Here is a 27187-nt window from a genome sequence, read left to right as displayed (position 1 = left end):
AATGTATGTTTATTAAAACTATAAATCTATAAGGAAAGAGCCCTTTATTGAGATGTTAGAAAAAGAACATATATTAGGCATTGCATTGATAGCAGCTATTTTCCTAGTTGTTTTACTTATTATTATCTCATGATATTTCAACACAACCTAATAAAACAAATTTCATCACTGCCATTTTACAGATGAGGTAACTGAGGCTCAATGAAGCTAGTTAAGTGGTCTGAACCCTCAGTGGAACTGTTTTCCTGTCTCCTTTTCTCCAAAGAAGGAAGTACAGTGGTTACACTAAAACTCTCCAAAGAGGGAAAAACAGCAACCAAATCAGCCACTCATTGTGAAATACTAGTATATGGAATGTTCTGGACTTCAAGTCAGGAACACCAAGAATGAAGGCAACAGTTCCTCCCCCGAGATGCTGAGTATCCCCAGGGAGCCTGAGTCTCAGTGCTGTTTTCCTGAGCTTGTCTTTTCCGTGGGGGCTCAGACCACTCCAAGGTCTTAGCTTTATAATCCAAGGGCAGAGAGGTTTGCAGGCAAATACTGGAATTAGAAAGTTGAATGGAACAGCCCAGTGTTGGACCTTTCGCAAGAGGTAGGTTGACTACTATTCTCACCTGTCCACAAAAAGGAGTAAAGAACGACCAAGGAGTTCTCTGCATTATCGCATCTCTAAAGTAGGAGGTACTGATTGACACAGTTATATCATAAATGAATGGTAATTACGTGAACATAAGTAAAAGCATAATTTTAAAATTCTTTCAAGGCTTAGTAGGAAGCCATATTAAGAAATTAGTTATCTATCTTTAAAAGTCACAAAAGACTCACCTGAACTTTGGGAATGGACTTTTTTTTTTTTCAAAGAGATTTCAACAGTGTTTTTCTCATCTGAATTTTACAAACACTACCAAAGGCCTGACTAGATTTTCTGTGACTCAGGATTGAAAAAGTGGCACTATAACTTAGATGTCGTTTAATTGTGGATTGCAATATTGCAAGATGAAACTGGAGCCACCTGATTAAGATTTTTCTATTTTATTCTTTAAAGTATACATGTTAGCTTTCTGTGGATAAAATATGCCAGTAGTAAAGCTTCCTGAATTGTAAGGCAAAAGATGTTTTATAGATTTTGTGACATCAGATGGAGTAACTGTTTCTCATCTTTTTAATACTCATTCTTTATCTACTCAGCCTGCTTTATTTTTCTTCCTAGCACTTGTCATTACATGTCACTATCTTTTCTTATTTTCTATGTTTCTCGTGTCCTCCCTTCACTAGGCTGAAGGCTTAGAAGGACAGGGACTTTGAATTCTTCATGCAGTCTCCCTGGCACTTAGCAAAATGTCCAGCACATAGAAGGTCCTCAATGAAATTTGTGTTGTACGAATGAATGTTGATTAATTGGCAAACATTACAATGACTGAATCCTCTAATTTTTTGAGCTCTACCCATTAGTTATCAGATCTGAAAAATACACACGTGTTGGCAACTTGACACCTGTCTATAAAATGAAGATGGCATTGACCCACAGGGCATTTATAAAAATAAAATAAGGTAACATCCATAAAAATGTTGGCCTCTCTCTGTAAGCATCTGTGTATCTATTCATGGTCAAAAGCCTTTCACACAGGTTCTGATCCATAGCAAGTGAATCATGTTTATCAGGTTCATTTTTCATTCATCAATTTTACTACAGAATGTATTTATTTTCTAGTTGTTGGTGGCCCTGTCCAAAACTCAGGACAAGGAATCAACAGATGAAAGCATTGCCTTTATATACCTTAACTCTTACTTTGTATATATCTATAATATGAAAGGTTTAAAAACATAGTATTCTCCCCAATCAAGTACAGTTAGAGGACAAAAATAGAGCAGGATATTGATAAGACTGATAAGCCTTGAAGTTGTCTTTTCTGTCCCTCCTCAAAGGTCACTTCTGTACTTCAGACGCTTCTCACATACAGATAATACTACTAGGTAAGAAGGAATATGAGTTTAAGAAAGGTGATTTCCCAGGCCCTTTCCCTTTTTTTCTTTCTTTTTTAAAGCCAGACTGCTGACCTGCTTTCTGCCTCCCTGTCTTCCTTCTTTTCTAAGAGTCTTTGTTCATTAACTAGAATTACATTAAGTTTTGGATTGTCTTCTTCACAAAAGTTAAATATCTAAAAAAATAAGTAGATCAGAGGGAGAAAAAGTATCACAGAAGCTTTCTTAGGAGAGGTAATTACATTAAGTCCTCTTCAAAGTAGAACTTCTCCTACTAAGGCACCGTTAAGGTAAAATGAACTGCTAGACCTGTAAGTTACACATTAAAACATGGTTAACCAAGATGCTCTAAAAAAATAACTGAATCATTACAACAGTCAATCTAAATAAACACATTTTAAAAACATTAGGAAAATAAGTAAATATTAGGAAAAACATCAGGAAAATAATAAATGATGAAATCTCAGCCTATAGATTAAAGGTATCCCTATGGAATATTAGCAATTGGCTCAATTAGCTCATTCAGTTTAAATGCCTCAATAAGAAGTATTTTGTATGAAGGAAGGGCTACATCAAGATTTTTATACATTACATTTATATAAGTTACATTACATTTACACATTTTTACATATTACATTCACATGTGTTTGTTCTGTTCACCAGTGGAGAATTCCTCTCACCCCTCCCATTTTACCTTCTTTAAAACCTGATTTGTTATCCAGATAGAAGGAAAAACAACATATTCTAATATTTGCTTAATCAAAGACTTGAAATTATCTTTCATTCTCTGATAAAGAGAAGGCCACAGGAAAACTAACAGGCTAAAGACTTTCTAATGGTGAATGCTGACCAAAGGCAAGAAACGAATGACTGTGATTAGAAAAATAGGCATAGTATGTATCAAGGGGTGAAAATTCTTATACTAAGACCTGCATTTCAAGTTGCATTTATTTCTTAATACCACTCTCAGGAATTTATCATAAAGAATTCAGATATGCACAAAGATACATCGTGCGAGGATAATGATGCCAATGCTGCTGATAGAGGTAAAACATTGCAAGTCCTTGTTGCCCACACCATTCAGGCAGGTGAGACTATCCTATGGAAATAGGGGGCTAAATGTCAGTAAATTTAATCTAGTAGGCTTTAGACCCAGGGATGTCAAACGCAGCCAAGGGCCAGCATAGAGTACAGGATGAACACAGAAGGCTGAGGAAAAGGCTGCTCCAGGCGCTCCACTGGGTTGATTTCTCTGCTCCTTGCCTCTCCCCTATCCTCCGATCAAGGGCAGGAGATGGGAGGAGCCCTTCTGGAGAGAGTAAACGACCTGGACCAAAGGGCTCTACAGACTTACTCATCCTAGAGCAGTGGTTCTCACCTTGGGGGCTTGGGGAACTATTGTCCCCAGGTGACATTTGGAGACATACTTGCTCATGGAGAGGCCAGGGAAATCACTAACCATCCTACAAGGCATGCAACAGCCCCTCAACAAGCCTTCCAACCCCAAACACCCATAGGCCGCTGCTAAGGAGCCTTGTCTGAGAGTAAGCCCAGAGGTAACACCCCTTCCCCGTCCCCATCACTCACACAGATTTTCAACAGGCTCTTCCAGACTTCATCCTTAGATACGAATGGCTGGCCTTTCGCCACTCATTAGAAAAAAGCCACACAATGAAAATCAGAGATGAAAATAAACATCAACCTAATAAGATAACAGAGACCATGCAAAAACTAAAAAAGAAAAACTGTAATTGGTACAAGCAACCCTGAAGTGCAGTTTGGCAACATCCAGCAAACTATAAGCCAAACAAATTGTGATCCAGCATTTCCAAGTGTCAGGATTTATCTCAGAGAAACTCTAGCACATGTCACTAGGAGAGATGCATGGATTATTCATAGTGGCATTGCTGATTAGTAGCACAAAACCTAGAAACAATCTAACTGTCCACCAAAAAGAGAACGGATAGGTTAATTGCAGTCTATTCACATACTGAATGCATAAATCACTTAAAATGAATGATGGTTATATAATTTAATGTAGATAAATTTCACAAATATGATGGGACTAAAAAAAAAGCAAATTGCAGAAGACCACACTCATTAAGGTACTATTGATAAAAACTTAGAAATAAGTAAACCTTTACTATATATCATTTAAGGATTCAGACTGCTAAATCTGTAAAGCAGTATATTTTAGCTATCAATCAGATTCAAGATGGAGGTTACCTCTAGAAGGTGGGTGGGAAAGAGATGTAACTGGGAGGGGCATAAAGAAAATTTCAACTTAGTAAGTTGAAATTCGTAAGCTACATTTTGAACTTATGGTTGCTTGTTATATTGTTCTTTTATATCTTAGCTATGTTTTAAATTATATTACATAAAAGCTTTTTTAAATATCTTCAGAAAGATACAGATTTTGCAGCCAATAAAAACTAATGAGTCTCATTCATGAAGCACAAATTAAAGTCTAAAAATGCAGTTGTTCTAAGAAAACTCAATGTGTAGTCAAATTATTACATGCCATAAAATGTAAAATTAAAATGTAGAGGCTTTCTTTAAAACTATCTGTAATTTAATTTCAAATACATAAGTTAAATTTAAGATTAATGGCATCATTTAAAACAAATTGAGTTTTCCTTCTCTAATAACAAGAGTATACAAAAGTAATTGAGTCATGAACCCATTTGGGAAGTTGGGAAGGATAGGGCCCAGTAGGTCATATGCTGTGTCCAGCTATTTTTGTCTAAATGCTCTCTCTATATGTTAAGTATTAGGGAAAATTTTAGTTGCTAAAGAAGAGAAACTGATTATATATTATATATATATATTATACAATATATATAATATATATATAATTGTATATATTATATACATAATATATAATTGTATATATTATATATTAAGCATTTAGCAGTTATAGTCCACAATAGAAACTCTTTAAGAAATTAAAAACCAACATGTTTGTCAGTGTTTTAAGATCTTATCTTGAATTAAGTCTCTCAGCTAAGTGGTTGCATCAAAGGCTTTTAAAATTATAATAATAACTTCTGTAATTATATAACAAATGTCTTTTTCTTTGGCACTAATTTGTTCTAACTAGAGAAATCATCTGGGAATTGAGAAAAGCATGAAAAATCTGTCATTTTTAATTGCATAAATAAATGATACAAGAAAAGTTGTGAATGGATAATTTTAATTTCCTTATATTGGCTTAGCTAAAATTACCATTTTAATTGTCATTTTAGAAATATTCCATATTTTGAAATATTGTATACCAAGTAATGAAACATTCATAAATACCCATAGTTAGCCGGTTAAAATAAACATGCTTCATTATTTGGAAAAAAAAGATCTTCAAAGAAGACACAATTTATGTTTTCCAGTTTTCATTGGCTTCATAAGTACTCACTTAAATTAGCTTTGGAAATTGGAAAAAAAACAACAAAAATCTGGCACTTTTTGGATATTATAATGAAGTTCATTTGAGAAATATTTGTAATCTAATTATTTCTTCATACATAATATGTTTCCTCTAAAAGTGAAATACTTCTTGATTAGTGAATGTATATTAAGACCCTTGCCACTAACAAAGCAAAAGGCAAAAGAACAAAAATGTTTTAATCTGGAAAATTTTTACCACATTTAATTTCCCCAGTTAGTTATTTAAGTTTATTCTGGCAAGTGCCTATAAGGTGAGGATGTTAATATAGTTGCGTTTACAAAAATAAAAAGTAACCGAGAAGATGCCCTCTAAAATGAGATCTGTAAGATCTCCAGCTCAGTATTTCATTCACTCATCTTTTCAGCATTAATGATCTGCTTCCTTCCCTACGTCAGTTCTCCCTTCCTTCTGTCCTCCCTCCCTCCCTCCCTTTCTTCCTTTCTTCTTTCCAGATACTTGCTGTTATGTGCTGGGCACTGGGCTAGGCTCTGAGGATAGAAGGAGAAACAAAATGAAATGGGCTCCAGCCATACTCATCTGCATGAGAGGTGGAAGGAACTATAAGCCCTCGTCTGTAACATACATGGAATATACATGGAATTCTCCACACACTGTGGGAGAAGGAAAGGGATCCTGCCTAGGTGACAGGCATACAGAGACTTCTATATAGCAAGTTACAACCTTCTCCAGTTCCTAGGTCACACAGCATGTCACATCCTGTTCCCATTCATTTATAGGTGGAGACGTGCAGGCACAGAGATGTACCTAACTTGCCAAAAGTCACAGAGCAAGCCAAGCCAAAATTAGAACATATGTTCTATTGTGCAATGTTTTCAACAAATGTATGGAGAACCTAGCAGGTATCTAGCTTGGAGCCAGGAATTGGGGACAAGAAAGGTGTATAAGACCCAGTCCCTGGTCCAGAGATACTTAAACTCTTATGCTGGCCCTGGCTTGACATGGGAGTTCTGGGAATTAGTGTAACATCTGATTGTCTTGGGGCCTACGGCTGGGTCTCTGAGGCTTGCAGGACAGCACAGGAACAAACCTGGTACTGTGTGTAGATCAGAACCCCTGATAAAGTACACAGAGGGAAGCAAGTTTAGTTTGGCTGTCATCTGTAAGATGCACATTAGAAGATTTCTTTTTACCTATGGTTTTTATGTGACACTCAAGACAGAGAAATTGGTCTTCTCATACCCTGCCACTGGAAAGGTCAATTTCATGTTTAGATACCAAGGTTGCAGCATCATGTGCAACAGTTTACAACCAGGAATGATTTCTGTGTTTAACAGGAAGTGAATGTTTAGCTGAATTAAGGTTATGTTCATGCAATATTATGGCATATGAGGCAGTTACTTAAGATTAGTTAATGAAGTACTCATCATCTAGTGTTAACAGAACACCAGGATATTAAATTAGATACAGTGTGATCCTACTTCTCTAAAAATACTGTATGCATATCTATCTGCATTACATGTTCTGGAAGGAAATGTATCATATAATATTTGTGGTTATTTCTGGGTGGTGATATTAAAAGTGATCTTTATTTTCTTCCTTTCTGAATTGTCCAAATTTTCTGTAGGCAGACTCCATTAATTTATTAAGAGAAAAAAATATAAATCTCAGTTAATTTTTTTCTGGCTGGATTGATTCTCTGAAATAAACTGCCTGCTACTAACTGATTTCAGGCCACGTGACTCAGGCCCTTCTGGGCTGGACATGACCATAGAGTAGGAAGGCCATCAGACCTGACCCCCACAACCCAGACTGTTTCACTGCTTACTGGCTGGATCTCTTTGGGGAAAACAGTTCTGAACCTTTGTAATTTTGTCTGTAAATACTGGCAAACAATGTTATCTGTTTGCCCCCACAGATGAAGTTTAATGAGAGCATAAGAAAAATGTTTTGAAAATCAAGAGATAAATGCAAGTTATGTATTACACGAGAAAGAGATAAGAATACAGATGCTAGAGTCAGACTGAGGTTGACATTACAAATGACCAAATTCCTAGTTTTATGACATCAGTCAAATTACAAACACGCTTTGAACTTTAGCCTTGTCATTTGTAAAGGAGCTATTAATGCCTTCTTCAGAGGGTCAGGGTGAACTAAATACCTTCTGTGATGCTCTGTGGAGGTCAGTTTTCTTCCTTTGCTAGGCTGTCTTTCACCACTCCATCCTTACACTGACTGAAACAAGGGCTTGAAAAAGAGAAACTCCAGCATCAGCACTTTCTGTTCTAAAGTTAAAGCGTATTTATTTTTGATAAGTTAAAAATGCATAGGCTCTCTTCTTTATTTCTCTCCCCTTTGATGGTTTGGACCAATAGCTAGCACAAAGTCAGCATGGCTTTGGAAAATCAATGCGAAGACTGTGGACACACTTTAAGGGAGCCATTGGAGCCCGAAGCCTGCTGTACAGATGCTCTAAAACTTTAAGCACTTGCCATTAGGGCAGATGGAGGACGAAGGGTGAACGTCCTTGTTTCCTTGTGCTGCGGTTATTTCAGCATACTATGTCCCCTCAGATTCTGGGTTTATCTAAATATAAGGGTGCCTTTCCACAAATGTGCAGAACTCAGAATTTCTTGGGCTTGGTTTCTCTAGTGTCAGTAGATAACCACACATCTTAAATGTTTCCTTTAATTAACCTTCTACACTTTCAAATCAATTTTCTCACTTCCTCATGGTGTTACTGCTATTCTAAGGAATGCAGACCTAAGGGATCCACATTTCAAAGCTCCAAAAGTTCATATGCCAGGCTTGGAACTCTGTACACAAATAGATATCTGAGCACATCTGCTGTCTCTTCTGCATATCCAATTTAAAAGTTCAAGAGCTGAGATTAAAGAACCAGGGGATCCAGCCCTGGGTTTTACTTTTTGACCTCTGGCTTTCCTTTTGTAAGGGTCTCTCTTTATGGAAACACTGAAGAGTTCTGAGAAAGCGAGCAACCCATTTAAGGGCCTCCCTGTTCTAGGAAGATTCTTCTGTAAGGTGCTAGGAGATTGACTGGAAGGGCTGATCCACAGGCATGATGGTTATGGAGGCAGACAGAAAGGAAGAGCAGATGAAGGGCACACTGTGGCAGACTCTGTTGGTGCCCTGCCTGTTTCCCTGGAGCCTTAGCACCTCCGTGTGCTCTGGCTGACTTTGGACTATCTCCCTGACAGTGTCCACCTCTCTTTACCCGAGAGCTGAGGAATTAACACCTCCATGCCCAGCAACCCTCAGCCAGTGACTGATAAGAGTCCATACATAAACACGCCAGCTTCCTTGCCCTTTAGGGGGAAGAACTCCAAGGTGCATTATGTTCATTTCCTGTTGGTGCTACAAAAATATTACCAAAACTGGCGGAGCCAAGATGGCGGCGTGAGTAGAGCAGTGGAAATCTCCTCCCAAAAACACATAGAGCTATGAAAATATAACAAAGAAAAATCTTCCTAAAATAGAGACCACAGGACACAGGACAACATCCAGACCACATCCACACCTGCAAGAACCCAGCGCCTTGTGAAGGGGGTAAGATACAAGCCCCAGCCCGGCGGGACCCAAGCGCCCCTCCCCCCGGCTCCCGGCGGGTGGAGAGAAACCGGAGCGGTTTTTTTTTTTTTTTGGCGAGCGCTTTTTGGAAGCCTTAGAGGGACGGGCCCCCGTTGCTGGGGAGGCAGGGTGGCGGGACCGGTGAGGAGGTGCCTGGGAACGGCGCCGGAGGACAAAGAATATCCCGCGTTTCTCCCTGCGAGACCTGGGGGCGGGTGCCTGAGACCGGCGCCTGAGGACGGAGGAGGTCGCGCGTTTTTCCCCTTTTTTTTTTTTTTCTCTTTTTGGCGAGCGCTTTTTGGAAGCCTTGAAGGGACGGGGACCCCAGTGCTAGGGAGGCACGGTGGCGGGACTGGTGAGCGGGTGGCTGGGACCGGCGCCTGAGGACAAAGAATATCCCCCATTTTTCCCTGCGGGACCGGTGGGCGGGTGCCTGAGACCGGCACTTGAGGACAGAGGAAATCGCGCGTTTTTCCCCTTTTTTTTTTTCTCTTTTCTGCGAGTGCTTTTTGGAAGCCTAAAAGGGACAGGGACCCCGGTGCTAGGGAGGCAGGGCGGCGGGACTGGTGAGCGGGTGCCTGGGACCGGCACCTGAGGACAAAGAATATCCCGCATTTTTCCCTGTGGGACCGGTGGGTGGGTGCCTGAGACCAGCACCTGAGGACGGAAGAAATCGCGCGTTTTTTCCCCTTTTTTTTCTCTCTTTTTGCCGAGTGCTTTTTGGAAGCCTTGAAGGGACAGGGACCCCGGTGCTAGGGAGGCAGGGCGGCGGGACTGGTGAGCGGGTGCGTGGGACCAGTGCCTGAGGACAAAGAATATTGAGCGTTCCTTCCCTGCGGGACCGGTGGGTGGGTGCTTTTTGGAAGCCTTGAAAGGACAGGGACCCTGGTGCTAGGGAGACAGGGCAGCAGGACCAGTGAGCGGGTGCCTGGGACCGGCACCTGAGGACAAAAAAAAAAAAAAAAAAAAATCGCTTGTTTTTTCCTTTTTTTTCCTTTTTTTTTTCACTTTGTTTCTGTTCCCTCTCTCATTGTTGCTGCTGTTGTTTTGGTTTGGAGAGTGCTTTTTGGAAATCTTAAAGGGGCAGGACAGGTCACTTAGACCAGAAGCAGGGAATCTGGGGATCTCTGGGCACTCTAACCCCCTGGGCAGCAGGGAGCACAGAGGCCCCTTACGGAGATAAATAGTCTCCTGGCTGCTCCCCCTCCAACGGGGCTCCACCATTTTGGAGGAACAGCCCCAGCCAGGCCAAGCCCACAGCAACAGCGGAGATAAACCCCAAAGCAACTGGGCAGGAAGCAGAAGCCCTGTCTGCGCACAGCTGCCCAGCACAAGCCACTAGAGGTCGCTATTCTCCCAGGAAAAGGCTACAAACCAACAAGAAGGGAAGCTCTTCCAGCGGTCACTTGTACCAGCTCTGCAAACTATCTCTATCACCATGAAAAGGCAAAACTACAGGCAGACAAAGATCACAGAGACAACACCTGAGAAGGAGACAGACCTAACTAGTCTTCCTGAAAAAGAATTCAAAATAAAAATCATGAACATGCTGACAGAGATGCAGAAAAAAATGCAAGAGCAATGGGATGAGATGCAGAGAAAAATGCAAGAGCAGTGGGATGAAGTCCGGAAGGAGATCACAGATGTCAGGAAAGAGATTACAGAAGTGAAACAATCCCTGGAAGGATTTATAAGCAGAATGGATAAGATGCAAGAGGCCATTGAAGGAATAGAAGCCAGAGAACAGGAACGTATAGAAGCTGACATAGAGAGAGATAAAAGGATCTCCAGGAATGAAACAACACTAAGAGAAATATGTGACCAATACAAAAGGAAAAACATTCGTATTATAGGGATACCAGAAGAGGAAGAAAGAGGAAAAGGGATAGAAAGTGTCTTTGAAGAAATAATTGCTGAAAACTTCCCCAAACTGGGGGAGGAAATAATCGAACAGACCATGGAATTATACAGAACCCCCAACAGAAAGGATCCAAGGAGGACAACACCAAGACACATAATAATTAAAATGGCAAGGATCAAGGACAAGGAAAGAGTTTTAAAGGCAGCTAGAGAGAAAAAGGTCACCTATAAAGGAAAACCAATCAGGCTAACATCAGACTTCTCAACAGAAACCCTACAGGCCAGAAGAGAATGGCATGATATACTTAATGCAATGAAACAGAAGGGCCTTGAACCAAGGATACTGTATCCAGCACGACTATCATTTAAATATGATGGTGGGATCAAACAATTCCCAGACAAGCAAAAGCTGAGGGAATTTGCTTCCCACAAACCACCTCTACAGGGCATCCTACAGGGACTGCTCTAGATGGGAGCACCCCTAAAAAGAGCACAGAACAAAACACACAACATATGAAGAATGGAGGAGGAGGAATAAGAAGGGAGAGAAGAAAAGACTCTCCAGACAGTGTATATAACAGCTCAATAAGCGAGCTAAGTTAGGCAGTAAGATACTAAAGAAGCTAACCTTGAACCTTTGGTAACCACGAATCTAAAGCCTGCAATGGCAATAAGTACATATCTTTCAATAGTCACCCTAAATGTAAATGGACTTAATGCACCAATCAAAAGACATAGAGTAATAGAATGGATAAAAAAGCAAGACCCATCTATATGCTGCTTACAAGAAACTCACCTTAAACCCAAAGATAAGCATAGACTAAAAGTCAAGGGATGGAAAAACATATTTCAGGCAAACAACAGTGAGAAGAAAGCAGGGGTTGCAGTACTAATATCAGACAAAATAGACTTCAAAACAAAGAAAGTAACAAGAGATAAAGAAGGCCACTACATAATGATAAAGGGCTTAGTCCACCAAGAGGATATAACCATTCTAAATATATATGCACCCAATACAGGAGCACCAGCATATGTGAAGCAAATACTAACAGAACTAAAGAGGGAAATAGACTGCAATGCATTCATTGTAGGAGACTTCAACACACCACTCACCCCAAAGGATAGATCCACCGGGCAGAAAATAAGTAAAGACACACAGGCACTGAACAACACACTAGAACAGATGGACCTAATAGACATCTATAGAACTCTACATCCAAAAGCAACAGGATATACATTCTTCTCAAGTGCACATGGAACATTCTCCAGAATAGACCACATACTAGCTCACAAAAAGAGCCTCAGTAAATTCCACAATATTGAAATTCTACCAACCAATTTTTCAGACCACAAAGGTATGAAAGTAGAAATAAATTCTACAAAGAAAACAAAAAGGCTCACAAACACATGGAGGCTTAACAACATGCTACTAAATAATCAATGGATCAATGAACAAATCAAAATAGAGATCAAGGAATATATAGAAACAAATGACAACAACAACACTAAGCCCCAACTTCTGTGGGATGCAGCGAAAGCAGTCTTAAGAGGAAAGTATATAGCAATCCAGGCACACTTGAAGAAGGAAGAACAATCCCAAATGAATAGTCTAACATCACAACTATTAAAACTGGAAAAAGAAGAACAAATGAGGCCTAAAGTCAGCAGAAGGAGGGACATAATAAAGATCAGAGAAGAAATAAACAAAATTGAGAAGAATAAAACAATAGCAAAAATCAACGAAACCAAGAGCTGGTTCTTTGAGAAAATAAACAAAATAGATAAGCCTCTAGCCCAACTTATTAAGAGAAAAAGAGAGTCAACACAAATCAACATAATCAGAAATGAGAATGGAAAAATCACGACAGACTCCACAGAAATACAAAGAATTATTAAAGACTACTATGAAAACCTATATGCCAACAAGCTGGAAAACCTAGAAGAAATGGACAACTTCCTAGAAAAATACAACCTCCCAAGACTGACCAAGGAAGAAACACAAAAGTTAAACAAACCAATTACAAGCAAAGAAATTGAAACAGTAATCAAAAAACTACCCAAGAACAAAACCCCGGGGCCGGACGGATTTACCTCGGAATTTTATCAGACACACAGAGAAGACATAATACCCATTCTCCTTAAAGTGTTCCACAAAATAGAAGAAGAGGGAATACTCCCAAACTCATTCTATGAAGCCAACATCACCCTAATACCAAAACCAGGCAAAGACCCCACCAAAAAAGAAAATTACAGACCAATATCCCTGATGAACGTAGATGCAAAAATACTCAATAAAATATTAGCAAACAGAATTCAACAGTATATCAAAAGGATCATACACCATGACCAAGTGGGGTTCATCCCAGGGATGCAAGGATGGTACAACATTCGAAAATCCATCAACATCATCCACCACATCAACAAAAAGAAAGACAAAAACCACATGATCATCTCCATAGATGCTGAAAAAGCATTTGACAAAATTCAACACCCATTCATGATAAAAACTCTCAGCAAAATGGGAATAGAGGGCAAGTACCTCAACATAATAAAGGCCATATATGATAAACCCACAGCCAGCATTATACTGAACAGCGAGAAGCTGAAAGCATTTCCACTGAGATCGGGAACCAGACAGGGATGCCCACTCTCCCCACTGTTATTTAACATAGTACTGGAGGTCCTAGCCACGGCAATCAGACAAAACAAAGAAATACAAGGAATCCAGATTGGTAAAGAAGAAGTTAAACTGTCACTATTTGCAGATGATATGATACTGTACATAAAAAACCCTAAAGACTCCACTCCAAAACTACTAGAACTGATATCGGAATACAGCAAAGTTGCAGGATACAAAATCAACACACAGAAATCTGTAGCTTTCCTATACACTAACAACGAATCAATAGAAAGAGAAATCAGGAAAACAATTCCATTCACCATTGCATCAAAAAGAATAAAATACCTAGGAATAAACCTAACCAAGGAAGTGAAAGACTTATACTCTGAAAACTACAAGTCACTCTTAAGAGAAATTAAAGGGGACACTAATAAATGGAAACTCATCCCATGCTCATGGCTAGGAAGAATTAATATCGTCAAAATGGCCATCCTGCCGAAAGCAATATACAAATTTGATGCAATCCCTCTCAAATTACCAGCAACATTCTTCAATGAATTGGAACAAATAATTCAAAAATTCATATGGAAACACCAAAGACCCCGAATAGCCAAAGCAATCCTGAAAAAGAAGAATAAAGTAGGGGGGATCTCACTCCCCAACTTCAAGCTCTACTACAAAGCCATAGTAATCAAGACAATTTGGTACTGGCACAAGAACAGAGCCACAGACCAGTGGAACAGATTAGAGACCCCAGAAATTAACCCAAACATATATGGTCAATTAATATTTGATAAAGGAGCCATGGACATACAATGGCAAAATGACAGTCTCTTCAACAGATGGTGCTGGCAAAACTGGACAGCTACATGTAGGAGAATGAAACTGGACCATTGTCTAACCCCATATACAAAGGTAAACTCAAAATGGATCAAAGACCTGAATGTAAGTCACGAAACCATTAAACTCTTGGAAAAAAACATAGGCAAAAACCTCTTAGACATAAACATGAGTGATCTCTTCTTGAACATATCTCCCCGGGCAAGGAAAACAACAGCAAAAATGAGCAAGTGGGACTACATTAAGCTGAAAAGCTTCTGTACAGCGAAAGACACCATCAATAGAACAAAAAGGAACCCTACAGTATGGGAGAATATATTTGAAAATGACAGATCTGATAAAGGCTTGACGTCCAGAATATATAAAGAGCTCACACGCCTCAACAAACAAAAAACAAATAACCCAATTAAAAAATGGGCAGAGGAACTGAACAGACAGTTCTCCAAAAAAGAAATACAGATGGCCAAGAGACACATGAAAAGATGCTCCACATCGCTAATTATCAGAGAAATGCAAATTAAAACTACAATGAGGTATCACCTCACACCAGTAAGGATAGCTGCCATCCAAAAGACAAACAACAACAAATGTTGGCGAGGCTGTGGAGAAAGGGGAACCCTCCTACACTGCTGGTGGGAATGTAAATTAGTTCAACCATTGTGGAAAGCAGTATGGAGGTGCATCAAAATGCTCAAAACAGACCTACCATTTGACCCAGGAATTCCACTCCTAGGAATTTACCCTAAGAACGCAGCAATCAAGTTTGAGAAAGACAGATGCACTCCTATGTTTATCGCAGCACTATTTACAATAGCCAAGAATTGGAAGCAACCTAAATGTCCATCTGTAGATGAATGGATAAAGAAGATGTGGTACATATACACAATGGAATACTACTCAGCCATAAGAAGTGGAAAAATCCAACCATTTGCAGCAACATGGATGGAGCTGGAGAGTATTATGCTCAGTGAAATAAGCCAAGCGGAGAAAGAGAAATACCAAATGATTTCACCCATCTGAGGAGTATAGGAACAAAGGAAAAACTGAAGGAACAAAACAGCAGCAGAATTACAGAACCCAAAAATGGACTAACAGGTACCAAAGGGAAAGGAACTGGGGAGGATGGGTGGGCAGGGAGGGATAAGGGGGGGGAAGAAGAAGGGGGGTATTAAGATTAGCATGCATGGGGGGGAGGGAGAAAGGGGAGGGTGGGCTGCACAACACAGAGAGGACAAGTAGTGACTCTACCACATTTTGCTAAGCTGATGGACAGTAACCGTAATGTGGTTGTTAGGGGGGACCTGATATAGGGGAGAGCATAGTAAACATAGTATTCTTCAGGTAAGTGTAGATTAAAAATTTAAAAAAAAAAGAAAGAAAGAAAGAAAAGGGGGATTACTCCTTAACAGGATAAAACTATTGATAAATCAAAGATCAACGCATGCTTTAAATATCCTTAATGTTGATCACTTAAAGGGTGTCAGATGACCAGCTACGGAGGTACTCTTTTCTGATAATATTCCTTTCTCTTAATTAAAAAAAAAAAAAAAAAAAAAAAAAAGCAGTTACTGTGTGCTGACCTCCAATGAGTTCTGCACAGTGGTATAGAGGGCATGTCAAAGTGTGGGCAAAGGGTCTGTTTGTTTCTACGCAGAAGATCAAGGCCTAGCTTGGATACCCAGAAAATGAACTAAGATACGATATGAGGAGGAGCTTCCGGCATCAGCACTCTCTGGAGGACTCGTGCCGGGGGATGATCATCAAAAAGCCTCCACAGGGATCCGGACGATGCTGCGGTTGTGGCTGCATCCAGCCCACCGTCTCCTGGACTTGCCATAAGAAGGAGGAGGGAGATGTCTAGGCTGGCAGGTGCATACAGTGAGACAACGAATTTGACTAGATCTGTACTGTTGGAACTCAACCAGGAGTTGGGAGGGGTGCAAGTTGTAGCACCCCAAAATCTCATGACTATAGACTATCTATGGTTAAAAGAACATATGGGATTTGAACAGATCCCAGAAATGGGCTGCTTTAATTTGTCTGATGGTTCAAGTACAGTTGGACAATATCCATCATATCATAGATAAATTTTCACAAATGCCTAGGGTGCCTAAATGGTTTTCTTGGCTTCACTGGAGATGGATGGTAATTATAGATTTGCTTTGTTTATGTCACCGTATTCCTATTATGTTAATATGTGTGTGCAAATTAGTTAGTAGTTTAAAACCTATACATACTTAAGGTACTATACAAGAAGATATGTCAAAGAAATAATCAATCCTCCCAAGTTTCCTTCATATGCTACATCTATAGCTTTTCTTCTTCCTTCCTAATTACAAACCTTAAATAGAATTCGTGCCTCATATCGAATTTACCGAGTATCATAATTCCTCCAGGTGGTAAAGATACCTCGAGACAAGTGCTGGGCATAGAAGCCACAGGGCATAAATCTGCAAAGAAGTAAAAAGCTAACCTTTGCAAACAATATGGCTTCTCTCTCACTTACCAACTTTACATTTCCCTGTATGGCCCCGGAAGATGACTGGTTAGCCAGAGACGGGTAAGATTCCTCAAGGGAGGAACAACCTAAGACAGGCACAGTTGCAGGGGGGCCATCAGGTGAGAATTTGGGGATCAACAGAGGTGAGGCTCAGAACCTCACCCCCCCTGCTTTGAGAGAAATCTTCTGCATCCGTGGATGTCTTGCTGCCCTTGTCTAGCCTGGATTAATACTTAGTCCATAGGCACACACCTGATCATCTGATCATCTATATTTGCCTTCTTACAGCACTAAACTATGTTTTCTACCTTTATCTTGCATCTACCTACCACTTCAGCATTTTATTAAAAATAAAAATAATAATAATAATAGGAGAAATGTGGGATCAACATATAAATCAAGTACAAAAATCAAATGAATATTCATATTTGACCTGATGGTTTATAGGTCATATTGCATGATCAAAACCGAAAGTTTCTGTGATGAATGCCCTTGTACTGTTCACCATGTAAGAATTTATTCACTCTGTAAGAATTCGTTCACCATGTAAGAACTTGTTCGTTATGCTTCAGAAGATTGGAGACTGACGAGAATTAGGCTTGAGATGGATTAATGATTGTACATTGAGCATTGACCCCCCCATACTGAATTTTATTGTTGTTAACCATTTGATCAATAAATATGAGAGATGCCCTCTCAAAAAAAAAAAAAAAAAATTTGAGACAAGTATAAAAAAAAAAAAATCTGTTAAGAGGGTAGCTCTCATGTTAAGTGTTCTTAGCACACACACACACACACACACATACAAAGCCGCTGTGTGGAATGTTGAGAAGCCAGATACTAAGAGGACCAAGGAGTGTCCCCAACAAGGTTTCAATGCATCAACATGGATAGATCTCCAAACCCTGCTGAACTGAAAGCTGTTGTCTGCAGTACCTACCACATGACTGTCTTTTTTATCTCTGGAGACATAAAGCTGATGTCCTTTTTGTGTGTGTGAAAAAAAAAAAAAATATTACCAAAACTTAGAGGCTTAAAGCAGCACACATTTATTTTCTAATAGTTCTGGAAGTCAGAACTCCAAAATGGGTCTTAGTCCAAAATGGGCTCAAACCAAGGTTTCAGTAGAGCCAGTTACTCCTGAAGACTATAAGAGAGAATCTATTTCCTTGCTTTCCAGCTTCTAGATGCTGCCTACATTCCTTGGCTCTTTGCCCCTTCCTCTATCTTCAAGGCCAGCAGTTCAGGACCTTCAAATTCTTTCTGACTCCGACCCTGTGCCTCCTTCTTATAAGGGCCCTGAAGATTACCTTGGGCCCATGTGGATGATCCAGGACACCTTTTGCATCTCAAGATCTTTAATTTAGTCATATATGCAAAGTCTCTTTTACAATGTAACATATTCACAGGATCTGGGGATTAGGACATGGACATCTTTTGGTGGGGGGGGGCACATGTGTGTTTTACACCATCTCCCAAAGTTTCTCCATGGAATAAGCTCTAATCACCCCCCATGGTGGCAGCTCCATAACTCCTCCTTTTTTCCTTGCTTTCCTTTCCATGCTCACTTCCTTGCTTTCCCATCACTCTCCCTGCTCTAGTTGTTTCCTGGACCTCCCCCCAAAATAATTGCACTCAAAGACTTGCCTAGGGGTCTGCTTCTAGAAGAATGCAAACTTACACAGCAAATTATTATGAGGGGAGAAGACTGGGTCATTACAGGAGGAAGATGACAATGGGGAGTGAGAAAGGGATCTGAGTTTAAGGAGGAGAAACTGCGTTCTATTTTGGCTGAGCTGACATTAGGACAACAAAGCAGAAATATTAGTTAAGGGAATAAGTGTCTCCTATTAAGCAAAGACTTCGAGACATGATGGAAAATGTGCTCAGGGCTTTTTTGATAATAATTTGTTAAAGAAACAAAGGATACTGCCATTGTTTGAAGTAAGGAGAGGAACTTCCACGCCAGAGACAAGATTGTAAACCCTAGATGGGCCTGAAAAGTCTAAAACATTAGCTCACACTTTCCCTTTCAGAAATATTTTTCATCATCCTAGTACTTTCTGTACAGCAGGCACTGTTCTAAACATTAAAAAATTTTTTTTTTACCATATTAAATCCTTGTTATTAACACTTGACATACTATCATTCTTCCCATCTTATACTTGGACTAAAGATCAGGGACTCTAAGTGATTTGCCTAAGACCTTGTGGATAATGGTAGAAGCAGCATTGGGAACTCACAGGTTCAACTCCAGAGCCCGAAGCTTTGGTCACTGCATTCTCCTGCACTGGGTCTGGTTGTAAAGAGAAGAGGAATTCAAGAAGGCTCCTCAGGCCCATGAGAATAAGCTGGCCACAGCTTGGCCCACCTACCTCAGGAGCTTGGTCAGCATCCTTCAAATTGAAGGCTTCTTCCTCTCTGCTCTCTTCACATCAATCACTTCAGGCTTCATCTTAACCCAACTTAGCTTTATTTAATGCACTATTGCACAATCTAAGTCTAGAGCTATGATCTAGAAAACCATCTAAAGAAACTATGATCTAGAAAATCACCCCACCCCCAGACCAACAGGAAGCTGTGGCTCCCAGAAACCTGCCCTGGAAAGGAATCACTGACAACTTCACAAGGCTCACAGAATCAGAATCTCTTATTTCTTAGTGTGGCTATAAATAACTATGTAGTCTAAGCCTAATTAATAAAAACTAATGATTAATCAATTAGAAAATTATAAAATAAATTATATTAATAATGTAATTAAAGAGAAATGTTGCCAAGTAACATACTCTCCAGTTTTTCCCAATTATAACTGATATGTGTTGAGCCTTCCAGTTACTTTTGTCATCCCCTTACTACATTTATATCTGATTTCTTTATCCGAAACATACTGTATCTTCTATGCTCTGGATAGAACCGTATCTTTTTCTGCAAGTTGAAACAATGACGAGTAATTCATTAAAGAGAACTCTTGATTTTTTGGTCTATATTTAATCACACTTTTGTAAATTTTTATTGAAAATCTTTTATGTCCAGAGCTCTGCTGAAGAACAGCCACAGAACTGGGTCTTCCAGTAGTTTACATAATATTAGTGAAAATAACAACTAACCTCCATATATTGCTTTACAGTTGGAAGGCAAATTCTATAGTTAGATGTTTCTTAAACTTCTGTCATTTTTATAACCTATCCTCTACTATTTATTGGCCATTTTACTTTAAAGTGACTTGCTTCTTAATAATTTAAATAATTTTCTTATTAATACTATAACTAAAAAGCCATATTGCTTGCCACAAACAGAAAGTGAATAAATGAAGTGAAAACAGAGCAACACTGCCTAATTCCTGCTAGATACTCATCAGGTCAAGATATATGAGCCAGAGAAATGCTCTTTTCCATGAGGGGTGAGGGGAGTGAAAGTGAGGTGCATATATAAGATAAAGTTTCGTGACAAGCTCCGATTTGCAACTTTTTAGTGAATTATTTAGATTTGGGATATGATATAATGGATTAGAATCTTAATTTGCAAAACCACCTTGTTTTTTTGTTAAATAAGCAGTACAGATATTATTATTCCTATTATACAGATGAGAAAACTAGGGCTCAGAGAGGTTATATGACTTGCTTCTTGATTACAGAGATGGTAAATGACAAAGCTGGGCCTCAAACACAGGCCTTCTCATTCCAAATTGTGGGCTCTGTCCCCACCCTCAAACCCTTCCTGGAGTAAATCCCTGGGAGGTGCTGCCGAAGACTTGTTTGAAGCACTCTAATGATCCATTCCTGCCAGCATTTCTTAATCTCTCATGGAGGTAAGAGATGCCAAGTGTCATCTTTAAATGGCATCAAGAGAAAGTAAATAAGTGGGCTTTGAGATAATGGTTCAGAGAATAATGGTGAAGTATTTAGCAAGTGAGCTCGCTGTAAACTGGACTGAAAGGGATGACTTTGTAGAGGAAGTGGAATTAAAAATATGTGTTACAATGAGATATCACCTCACACCAGTTAGGATGGCCAACATCGAAAAGACAAGGAACAACAAATGCTGGCGAGGATGTGGAGAAAGGGAAACCCTTGTACACTTTGGTGGGAATGTAAATTAGTTCAGCCATTGTGGAAAGCAGCATGGAGGTTTCTCAAAAAACTGAAAATACAAATACCATTTGAACCAGGAATTCTACTCCTAGGAATTTACTCAAAGAAAACAAGATACCAGGTTCAAAAAGATATATGCACCCCTATGTTTATCGCAGCACAATTTACAATAGCCAAGATTTGGAAGCAACCTAAGTGTTCATCTGTAGATGAGTGGATAAAGAAGAGGTGGTATATGTACACAATGGAATATTATTCAGCTATAAGAGGAAAACAAATCCTACCATTTGCAACAACATGGATGGAACTAGAGGGTATTATGCTCAGTGAAATAAGCCAGGTGGAGAAAGACAAGAACCAAATGATTTCCCTCATTTATGGAGTATAACAATGAAGCAAAACTGAAGGAACAAAACAACAGCAGATAGCACTTGTGTGTGGTTTTGTTTATTTGTGGACAAAGACTTACAGACAAGTGCAGAAAAAAAATCCTCTTTTGCAACCCAAAACTCATTTTTCAGTGTGAGTTTTGATACAGATAAGAAGGAACACGATACCTAATGAGGACTAAAGTAGTGATGGGGGGCTGCTATTGATAATTAAAAAGCATAAGATGTAAGGTAAATCTCAGCTATATCAGTTTAGTGTTCTAATGTTGACATGAAACAAAAATGGCTTCTCATTTAGGCTCATAACTTGAGAGTACAGTGTCTGGACTTAAAGGTATTTCCATATCCCAATGATCTATACTGTTCTTAGGGTATGACAACTTAGGAATGAATATGATTTGAACTTAACTCAGGGTTAGAGGGTATCTGAAATTGAGAACCAGGCAGATCCATCTCCTCTGACCCTATATGTGACTGAATAATATAACTGGATTGAACAAAAGTTGATTTTAAAAGGACAATTTTTATTGAAGATCATGCCTCACTTTGGAGAAGCAAAGGCAATTGGCAGTGGAAGGAACCACACCATATTAAGTTCTTAAAAAATTTATTGACTTATGTGGCCTATGTTACATAATAAAAACAATCTTTTACAGTTTTAAAAAACAAAACAAACAAACAAAAAACAACAGCAGACTCACAGACTCCAAGAAGGGACTAGCAGTTACTAAAGGGGAGGTGGTGGGGAGGGGGTGTGGGGAGGAGAGGAGAAGGGGACTAAGGGGTATTATGATTAGCATACATAATGTAGGGGGGTCAGTATAGCACAGAGAAGACAAGTAGTGACTCTATATTATCTTACTACGCTAATGGACAGCCACTGCAATGCGGTATGTGTGGTGGGGACTTGATAATATGGGTGAATGTAAGAACCACAATGTTACCCATGTGAAACCTGTATAAGATTGTATATCAATGATATATTAATACAAATGAATAAATAAATAAAAAATAATAAAAAAATAAAAATGTGTGCTAAAGGGTGGATAAAATTAAATGAACTAAAGAAAAGACACAGGGAAGGCATTTTGTATAATAACAGCACTGTGATCACAATTACCAAAAATATCAAAGAAAGCTCTGTCTTGGTTCAGTGCAAACAGGGGACAGTGCAGACATGACAGGAAGGGCTATGGTGACATCTTAATCTTATGTGCTATGAGGTGGAATTAATTACTGTTTTGGACTCTTTAAAACTAAATTATTTTCCTTAAAAATGTGTATGATCCAGCTAACTACTTACAGGGCTTTTTTTCCCTGAGGATGGGTATGTGCTAATGTTTATAAGGATCTGCCTCATCCTTAGAGGTAAATTGGAAATAACTGTGATGTTTGACAACATGGGGCTTAGTTATATAAAGTTTGGCACATTGACCCTGGGGACACTGCTGTCTTCAGAAGGGATGTCAACCTTTGCTACTGAAATGCGGTCCTTGGACCAACACCATCACTTTCACCTGAAACTTGTTAAAATGCAGTTTCTGAGTCAGTAGGTCTGAAGCCAGGTCTGAGTTTCTGCATGTCTAACAAGCTCCCCAGGGATTCACACATGCATTAAAATCTGAGAAGCGCTGGGGTAGATGATTAATGGCATGGAAAGGTAGTTGCAATCAAATGGCAATTAAAAAGGCTGATTTCTCAAGAAGTACTACATTGGTAAATTTTTAAAAATATGTATAAATTAATACATATGAGAGAGTGAGAGACACAGACATACAGAGAAAGAGACAGAAACAGAAAGAGGAGACAGACAGATAGATAAGAGTATACACCAAAATCTCAACAGCGGTGGAAGTCTCAAAAAAAAGTTTGATATTTTTTCTGTTTGCTTTTCTCTATTATCTACTATGAACATGCTTCTTTTAAAAATAAAAGCAATAAAACTATATTTTTAATTATATTTTTAATTCCTTTCCTGTTTTCAGAATTTCACTGAGTTCTTCTAGAAAAATAAGCATGAACCAACAGGCTGAACTGGAAGAAAACAACCGAAAGGGATTTAATCAGTGTAACAAATAAGCTGCTGTCAGAAGACAGACTTATAAGAATTTTCCACTAGGTGTGAAATAAGTCTGTGTAACCTTCATGTTGTAGTCTTGGGAGATCTTGGGATAAATAAAAACAAGCAAACACCCCTACCTCAACCCCTTTTAATACTAGGCTATGAAGCTGAGGAACGTATAGACATTTTCAAGACTGCTAACTGGGAAAGTACTTTTATGATGAAACAGGTCAATTTCCTTTAACAAGTATTTTTGGTGGCTTTATTCTGAGTTGCGGTTGGGCAGATTCCAGCAATGTTATTTGGAAGTGGAAAGAGGCCCCAGATGCCTTGTCAGAATGATTCCTTGCCTGCATTCCCCCTTGGAAATTTTACCAAAACTTTATTACTTTCTGTCAGTTGTTTACCATTTTGGTGATCCCTTTATTTCAGCATATTGTGGTAGGAAAAAGATTCAAATCCCAGCTACACTATTTCCTAGCTGCTGGGACCTTTAGGCAGCAGCAGGACAGGACCCACGTTCTTTTAACACAAAATTGGAGGAAATGATATCTATTTTATTTAGGAGAATTAAATGAAATAATGTACATAAAAATTTTATTATGGAACATTAGGAAGTACATAAAAAGTTGGTTGATTGACACATTCATTTGTCATTCAACAACTGTGGGCCATGCTTCCACCATGTGCCAGAAATTGCTTTCAGGGCCAAGGCTCTAAGAATCCCGGGCATGTTCCCTTACCTCAGGATGCTTTCAAGCTCAAGGGATGTAACCAGGGAAACACAATTCCTCTAGGGTAACAAGTGCTACAACAGGGAGAGGACCAGCTTTCATGGGAAGAAATGAGGTGGTGGTGGTGTAGATGCCTCCCAGAGGAAGTGATGCGTAGATGAGAGCTGAGGGACTAGCAGGTTTTGTTGTTTCCAGCCAAGAAAAGCTGGGAGGTTTCAGACAATAGGACTACCACATTTAAAGGCTCGCATGTGAGAAAGAGCTCACATGTTCCAGTGCTCAACAAACTCAAATTGTCAGGATATGAATTTGGGGTGGAGGGTGGGAGCTGTAGGACAAAGGGAAGTGACACTGGAGGGGTCAGCAGAGCCCAGGCATCAAGGGGCCTTGTAAGCCATGCGGAGGAAGTTTAACTTCACCCAGAGGGCAGGAAACATGGTTGGGGCCAGACATGGGCTGTCTGGGGTTTTAGGAAGAACTCTCAGACCACAGTGTGGAGTAAGGGCTAGAGACCAGATGGGAGGATTGGAATCAGCTAGGAGGCTGCTGCACTGATGTAGCAAAGAGGTGAACCTAGTCTGAACTAGGCCAATGTCAGTGGAAATGCATGATTGTAAATGAGTGAGACTGGCGAGTAACTGGAAGTGAGGGATGATGGAAGAGGCAGTGAGAATGTACTTAATAAATGCTCCTTTTCTCCTTGTCCTCTCCATGGAGATCTAATAGCTACTTCAGGCCGAGGGAAGATTAAATCAGCAGCAACGGAAAAAATATTTTCTGGACACAAAATACTCCTTAAAAAATAATTGTTTCAGATTTATATAACAGGCTAGCAGTCTCCAAGTGAGGTCTAGGGATCTTTGAAGGTCACTGTATTTCCATTTAGGGGGTCTGGGAGGTCAAAACTTTTTCATAATAATGCTAAGACACTATTTGCCTTTTTTGCTCTCATTCTTTCAGAGCATATAGGCGTTTTTCAGAGGCTGAATGTTTTTAATGATGCAGTTGTTCTCATGGCTCATGTTTGACGTGCTTACATTTTCTAAGGCTTTAAGTTTTTCTTGGTTTTAATTTTGAATATAGTAAATAAAGTAAAATATAACCCACATTAACTAAAGCTGTTGGGGTTCTCAATTTTTAAGAGTGTAAGGGCACAAAATTCGAAAGGCATTGCCATAAACATTTATAAAACATTTTTAAGTCATCTGCTACCAAGAGCTCAGCAAATTTATGAGTGAGGGCAAATTCTCCTGGTGAAGAGACTAATTCTCAGGAGTCTGCTGTCCTTTCAAATCAGAGCTGTCTCCTGTACAATATAATGCTATAAGGATAATGCCTGGGATTTAAGGAGGGCATCTAACTAAAGAAATCAAAGCACATAGCATACTGTGTACAAAATAGAAAGATGAAATCCATATCTGGATTCTGAAGATACTCTGTTCTTTAAACTTGTTTTTAAAGTTAGAAAACAGAGTCACTGAGTAATAAATACTCATAGCTCAGAACAAGATTTCTGGTGTGTGGGCAGAAAAGCAAAATAGAAGCTGCAGTGTGGGCAAGTGGAAAATAACACAGTGAGGAGAAAAGATGCAAAGTAGACACAGAGAACCAGAAACTCCAAAGTCAAGTCTGCACCCTTGAAAAGACTTTAGGATCCCCTATGGACCACTCCTTTAAAAAGCTGAGGGACATGGGCTTGGTAATCAAGCACAAACCCGGCATCACCATCTGAAGAAACCTGGAGGCAGCCAAGGAAGCTTTATTGTGCCCCTGAACAATACCCAGATATTTGTCCTTCAGAGAGGTCACTGAATGTCTCAGCATGAAGAGTCAGGGGAATGTCAGGATAAGAGCAACATGTGAAGTGGTCTAGGAGACTGAGGGCAGTTAAGACTTGAGACCAGGATTCCAAATGGCTGTTATGAAGAATGAGAGATCTGTAAGAATGAAATCATCTCCCAGATAAATAAAGTAGACCAAAAAAACAAAACAAAAACAAAAAAACCAAGGTGGAGATCATGGTCTTATTTGTGAAAAAAAAAGAAAATGGGGGTGAAAGTCTATGTGTGTAAAAATGCTTTTGGTGGAAGAATACATTAGAAGTAACATTAACAGTGACCTCAAGGGAAGGGATGGGGGGCTTGGGATCACTATGCCACTTTTATAATATGGATTTTTTAAAACCATGTAGAGTTTTTCAAGTAATAAAAAAAAGTTGTTATGAAAATGAAAAATCTGAATATAAAAAAATGGGATTCATTACTGGGTACATCTAAGAAGACTAAAAAGTGTTCATGACTGAATACATGAAACCCCAAAGTGGATGAAGATCTTTTAGTCTTGGTTATAGACCTGAGGGCTGTTACAGAAGTTTCTGAAAGAGGTTGGTCCAAGATTTCTTTGGCTTTAAAAAATATTAAATAGAACCCCATTTAGCAAATTAAATATCTTATCAATCTATCATTCTTAAGAGGTACTTCTGGAAGGATTTAGATACATTCATGAATTACTATGGATTTATTCTTCTTTTGGTCTTTTGTCTAAAAGCAATAGCATTTGAAACTAACCCTGCTCAGAAGTGAATGGCTTTCAAATATTTTATATTACAGGAAGTAAAATTTAAAAACTTATTTTTCCTGATTGTAAAAATAATTCATTGTAGAAAATAAAAGAAATATAAAGTTATTTACAAGTTAGAATAAAGCTATTGATATAGATTTTATCATTTTATCCCACTTATTCTTATAGCCTAAGGATTTTGTTATTTAGTGAAAAAAAGTATATAAAAAGTTATTTTTAATGATTAGCATGATTGATTTTCTAATTGCTTTATTGTTGCTCAGTTGAATTATTACAAATTTCTCACATTAATAACTATCACTGCAATTAACATTCATGGACATTCCCTGTTGACTATAATTCTGAGCATTTGTTTAGAAAAACTTGAAATGGAAATTCTGAGAAAATTGTGGCAACATTTTTAAGTCCCTTATGCATTTTCAATTAATGTTCAAATTTTCAAAGAAGAATTCTGAATATAATTTCTAAAGGGATTAATAACATAAGAAAGCACTGACTGTAGCCATGGTGAGACTGTTTGGCACCTGTGTTGTATACCTG

At 39.0% G+C, this 27187-nt stretch overlaps 1 protein-coding gene, 1 long non-coding RNA gene and 1 other non-coding gene across 6 annotated transcripts in view; 2 read left to right on the top strand and 1 right to left on the bottom strand.

Moving 5' to 3' along the window:
- Positions 1–27187, bottom strand: part of SLC24A2 (solute carrier family 24 member 2) — a 214161-nt gene that overhangs the window by 128463 nt on the left and 58511 nt on the right. The window lies entirely within an intron of this gene.
- The window catches only part of LOC108387904 (uncharacterized), a 222115-nt gene that overhangs the window by 168510 nt on the left and 26418 nt on the right, over positions 1–27187 (top strand). The window lies entirely within an intron of this gene.
- LOC118972426 (small nucleolar RNA SNORA40) lies at positions 21309–21435 on the top strand. Its single transcript, XR_005061404.2, has one exon. It is a non-coding gene; the product is annotated as a small nucleolar RNA SNORA40 (small nucleolar RNA).

Source organism: Manis javanica, chromosome 2 (genome assembly GCF_040802235.1).
Source record: "Manis javanica isolate MJ-LG chromosome 2, MJ_LKY, whole genome shotgun sequence".
Taxonomy (NCBI): Eukaryota; Metazoa; Chordata; class Mammalia; order Pholidota; family Manidae; genus Manis; species Manis javanica.
This window is presented reverse-complemented; position numbering and strand designations above follow the sequence as displayed.